General features: G+C 37.3%; 1 pseudogene across 1 annotated transcript; it reads left to right on the plus strand.

The window, feature by feature from the left end:
- The first annotated feature begins 1,066 nt into the window (after positions 1–1,066).
- Positions 1,067–2,046, plus strand: LOC117081456 (annotated as a pseudogene). The gene has a single exon (XR_004436167.1). The product of XR_004436167.1 is annotated as a Golgi SNAP receptor complex member 1-like (transcript).
- Positions 2,047–5,766: the final 3,720 nt, after the last annotated feature.

Below are 5,766 nucleotides of genomic sequence, written 5' to 3' on the forward strand. Positions count from 1 at the left end.
GTGGACAAGAAGAACCCATCAGGCAATTACATAATTTACTTAAACTGACTAAAACTAAATATACTACTTAAATAGATCTATAACCATTTAAGACATTGAATCAGAAGTCATAAAATTGACCTACAGAAAAAAACACCATGCACAGATGGTTTCACAAAAAACTTTTACTACACCTTCAGACAACTGAGATCCCCTATCTTATACAAAATGTTCCAGGGAGTAGAATTCTTTATAAAGCTCATGTAACCTCAATGCAATAACTTTATAAAACTTTGACCTTCACATTGTTGAGGTGCAGAGAATGATACCCCAACATACAGTGCTTTGGCACACTGACCACTCCTAATTAAAAGAAATCAGAAGGCCTTAGAAGCTGCCTAATTTTCTAAGCATCTCTTGTTTTTTCCCACCCACCTACAAGTACAAGGAGGGACTCTCTCTGGAATTTTATCTGACTAAAGAAACTTCTTTCCAAAAGATAAGCAATTGTCTTACTGAATAACCAGAAAAAAATTAACCACTGGAGAAGAGACTGTCACCGCCACACCCAGAGAAACTTTTCATCTGTTCCATGGAGTAACTCCAAGAGATTATCTAGGGAACTCTATCTGCATAATAAGACCACCTTTGTTCACAGGCCCCTCATTTTTCTGCCACCTCCCTCAGAGATGAGAAGAACTTTGCTCCAGGCAAGTGTCCTTTTGGTTTATTTATTTCCCCTGAAAGTTATTCACTATTTCATCACAATTGTCTATACCTCCCATTTCTCTTCTGCCCTGGGAAGAAGGTATTTGAGCCTCAACCATCTGGCCCCTCTTTGAATTTTACATCTGTGGGGATTCTTGTGTTCATATATACATAAATAAATTTGTAAGCCTTTTTTTATTAATCTATTGTCAGTCATTTCAGTAAAACTTTACAGAGGGTGGAAGGGAAGCTTTCCCTCCACCTACACAACATAAAGATGAGATTTACATTGAGATATTGTTGAAATTGGCATTATATGGTTATCTAATACAATGTTCTAGAAATCAAATACAAGAAGTCTAATCGATCCCGGCTGACGGTGGACAACAAAGATGGCGGCAGGAACCAGCAATTACTGGGAAGATCTCAGGAAACAGGCTGGACAACTGGAAAATGAACTTGACCTGAAACTAGTTTCCTTCAGCAAACTATGTACAAGTTACAGTCATAGCAGTACCCGAGATGGAAGACGCAACAGGTATAGTTCTGATACAACACCCCTTTTAAATGGATCAAGCCAAGACAGAATGTTTGAGACAACAGCAATTGAGATTGAACAACTTTTGGCAAGGCTTACGGGGTAAACGATAAAATGACAGAATATACCAACAGTGCAGGTGTCCCCTCCTTAAATGCGGCCCTGATGCATACATTATAGCGTCTTAGAGACATATTGCAGGATTATACACATGAATTCCATAAAACCAAAGCAAACTTTATGGCAATACGGGAAAGGGAGAATCTCATGGGATCAGTACAAAAAGGTATTGAATCATATAAAAGTGGGTCTGGAGTAAACAACAGAAGAACTGAGCTATTTTTGAAGGAACATGACCACCTTCAAAACTCAGATTGTCTGATAGAAGAGACAATAAGCATTGCTATGGCAACAAAAGAAAATATGACTTCACAGAGAGGAATGTTGAAGTCAATTCACAGCAAAATGAACACTTTGACCAATTGTTTTCCTGCTGTAAACAGCCTGATCCAGAGGATCAACCTGAGGAAGCGGTGGGACTTGCTCATCCTAGGGGGTGTTATTGGGATCTGTACCATCCTGTTGCTGCTGTATGCGTTCCATTGATGGGAAATCTGCAGGGACTCTTGGCAACCACCGCTTTCACGCCCTGGTCTGGAATAAGGAAACGTCCAAGGGAGAAGTTGACTGTCTTGATAATTAGCCTGACCAGCAGGATGAATGCAAGGCTGACAGTGATGGACTCTGTGACATGGTCAGGTTGAGCTGAAGCCACAGTTTTTCTGTGCTGTCTTTTCTAACACATTTTTCTGTTTTTAATTTAAAAACACCAAAAAGGCTTTCAGTTGCTTTTATCTCCTAGGAGGCAAGCAAACCAATCAAAAACAGAGTTTTCTATGTTTCCATGATAGAGTTGAGGTCTGATGACAAGCCAGGTCTTACAGCTGGGCTCTTCAGAAAACCAGGTTTCTATATCCAAAGTCTGCTTTTCTTTTAGCTACCAGATTGGATTGTGAATAAAAATAATTCTTGTCCTCTTATTTTACACTCACAATGAGAAATTGCAAGTTCTTTCTTGATAATTTGTGCTATAGATTTCTGCTCTGTGTCCTCAACTCTGTTGATATTTAAGGAAAATTCTGTTTTCCATAGATTCTTTGAGATGCTGTTGGACCAACTTCAGCACGTTTGAGGTTGTCTGAAATAGAGATCACTGTAAAACTGTCTTTTCTTTCTTTTAAATTACAAGTACACTGGGGTTAATTGTAGTGCTGGAAAAACATCAAGAATGACAGTCTCGTATTTAAGGCACCAGTCATTGTTTCCATTTTTTAAAAATTCTTCCCTTGGATTAATATTTTTTACTGAAAAGAAATGAAATCTCAGTTCCACTAGGATAAAATAAACGAATCGCCAGTGTCTGTCAGTGCCCCCACTGCTCATCATCACACCAGCATTGACACTGGTAACTGAAGAAAGGGACTGCTCAGTTTCTAATGTGATCTATTCAAAAAGCCACATATAAAAAGGCATTGAGGGCTCACTGTCCAGAGAATTCCATTTGTAAACGCTCCACAATGTATAGGCAAAAGTTTAAGGACTACTGCCTAATGTACCAGGAGTCCCGTGTTCTGTGAAAATCTGTTCATTCCAAATCTGTTAAGCATTTCCAAACATCCAGAGAATGGTTTCACTGTTGAGGGTGCATGTGGCAGAATATGTCTCTCTCTGCACCTGTCTTCTGTTACCATCCCTGGACAGTGACAGATTTTAAACCAGCCACCAGAATTATTTTTGAGTTAAAAATTTCTTAATTTCTGTAAATTCATGACTTGTCTTACTGAACTACAACCTGACTTGTAGACTTCCAGCATCTACACTGCTGCTCTTCACCACTGGAATTCACTGTGGTATTTATAGTATTGGCTTCAGTCCGAGCCACAGGCAATAAAAGGATATCAGCATATAGTTCTCAGCTACATCATAGTATATAGATGCTGTTATTCAGGTGAGCTTGCTCATGGGTGGACTAACACCTGGTTTGGTACAGAGACTGAGAAGTTTTTCATTCTAGTGTCACAGTTTTTTTGCCTTATGGGTGTGAAAGGCATTTGATATATTTTTCTTAACTATGGGGTTTACTTTTCTAAATATGAGTTGATTGTTCATTGATTCAGGGTACCCTTAAAAGAAAAGTTTTCCCATTGTGAACTTTAAAGGATCAGGGAAGTAAGTTCATTGATTAAATTCTCTGTTGGGAGAACAAAACTTTTCTCCCCTGACACTTTATTATCTTTGATATTTTTTTTTTTTTTTTTTTTTTTTTTTTTTTTTGAGACAGAGTCTTGCTCTGTCGCCCAGGCTGGAGTGCAGTGGCGCTATCTCGGCTCACTGCAAGCTCAGCCTCCCGGGTTTATGCCATTCTCCTGCCTCAGCCTCCCGAGTAGCTGGGACTACAGGCGCCCACCACCTCGCCCAGCTAGTTTTTTGTATTTTTTAGTAGAGACGGGGTTTCACCGTGTTAGCCAGGATGGTCTCAATCTCCTGACCTCATGATCCGCCCATCTCGGCCTCCCAAAGTGCTGGGATTACAGGCTTGAGCCACCACGCCCGGCCTATCTTTGATTTTTCAAAGGGCCTTGATTGGTGGTTGTGTCTCAGTTAGAATTTATGGGACTTTGCTATGTAGTTGGCATTTATAAAATCTGAATTATCATAAATAAAGTTATTTTTTTAATTATAAAAAAAAGAAGAAGTCTACTAATTCTGTGTTTACTATTACAGTTACATAAAATCTCATTACGTAATCTACTTCATTTGAAATTTGGATGGAAAGCCTAAGCACCTCAATGGTTTAGTACCCTCCCTCCTCTGTTAATGCTCACCCACTGACTCTAGGACCCTGCAACTAACTTTAAAAGCCACTAGAATTGATTAAAATTACTTTTAAATGGATTATATTGTGGTTTCTTCATAATTTATAACTTTCCTTGGACATACCCAAGACTACCATAAAGGCATTATATCAAACAAACTTTTTCTTTACAAAGTCAATTATTATTTTGCATGTATTCTTCTAGTGTTTACAAATTAATTTAATTTTATAAATATATCACAAAGCCTTTTGACTGTAAAGTGTTTCTTCAGATTAACAGAGGTTTGTATCAGTGTTTATATAACTAATTTACTTATTAAGATCATTTTCTTAAAATCCAAAAGCCTAAGGGAATCAAAGCACAGATGTGGCAGCAGATGTAATGAATTGGACAAATATTTTAAGCCCACCTATATTCACCAGGTAATCAGAATGACAGTAACAGCAAAATGCCTCACATCTCACAGTAGAGCCTACAGAATTTTTCTTTAGACTAACTTCAATCAAAGCCTCACTACAAAGTTCATTCTCTCTTCTAGTTATCTAAATATAGAGATGGGAAAAAAATATGTCATTAGATCATTAAATTTCTGTGATATTTGTCTCTTGAAAAGTAAGTTTGAGAAAGTCCTAGCCAGAGCAATCAGGCAAGAGGAAGAAATAAAAGGCACCCAAATAGGAAAATAAGTCATTATCTCTCTTCACTGATTATATGATTCCATATCTAGAAAACTCTAAAGACTCTACTAAGAAGCACCTGGAACTGATAAACAACTTCATAAAAGTTTCAGGATACAAAATCAATGTACAAAAATCAGTAGCATTTCCATGCTGAGAATAGTAATAATAATAACCAAGCTGAGAAACAAATCAAGAACTCAGTCCCCTTTACAATAACTACACACACATAAATAAAATACCTAGGACTACATCTAACCAAGGTGGTGAAAGATCTCTTCAAGCAAAACTACAAAACACTGCTGAAGAAAATTATAGATGGCACAAATAAATGGAAAAACATTCCTGCTCATGAACTGGAAAAATCAATATTGTCAAAATGGCCATACTGCCCAAAGAAATATACAGATTCAATACTATGCCCATCAAACTACCAACATCATTTTTCATATAATTAGAAAAAACTATCCTAAAATTCATATAGAACCAAAAAAGAGTCTGAACAGCCAATGGAATCCTAAACAAAAAGAACAATGGCCAGAGGCATCACATTACCCGACCTCAGACTATACCGTAAAGCTACAGTACCAAAACAGCATGTTAATGGTATAAGAACAGACACATAGACTACTGGAACAGAATAGAGAACTCAGAAATAAAGCCACACACCTACAGCCATCTGATCTTTGACAAAGTCAACAAAAACAAGCAATGGAGAAAGGGCTTCCTATTCAATAAATAGTGCTGGCATAGCTGGCTAGCTATATGCAGAAGAATGAACATAGACCCCTACCTTTCACCACATACAAAAATTAACTAAAGATGAATTAAAGATTTAAATGTAACACCTCAAATTAAATAAAAATCCTAAAAGAAAACCAAGGAAACACCATTTTAAACATTAGCCTTGTGTAAGAATTTATGACTAAGTCCTCAAAAGTAATTGCAACAAAAGCAAAAATAGACAAGAGGGACCTAATTAAACTAA

This window comes from Trachypithecus francoisi, unplaced genomic scaffold (genome assembly GCF_009764315.1).
Source record: "Trachypithecus francoisi isolate TF-2019V2 unplaced genomic scaffold, Tfra_2.0 Lachesis_group8, whole genome shotgun sequence".
Classification (NCBI taxonomy): Eukaryota; Metazoa; Chordata; class Mammalia; order Primates; family Cercopithecidae; genus Trachypithecus; species Trachypithecus francoisi.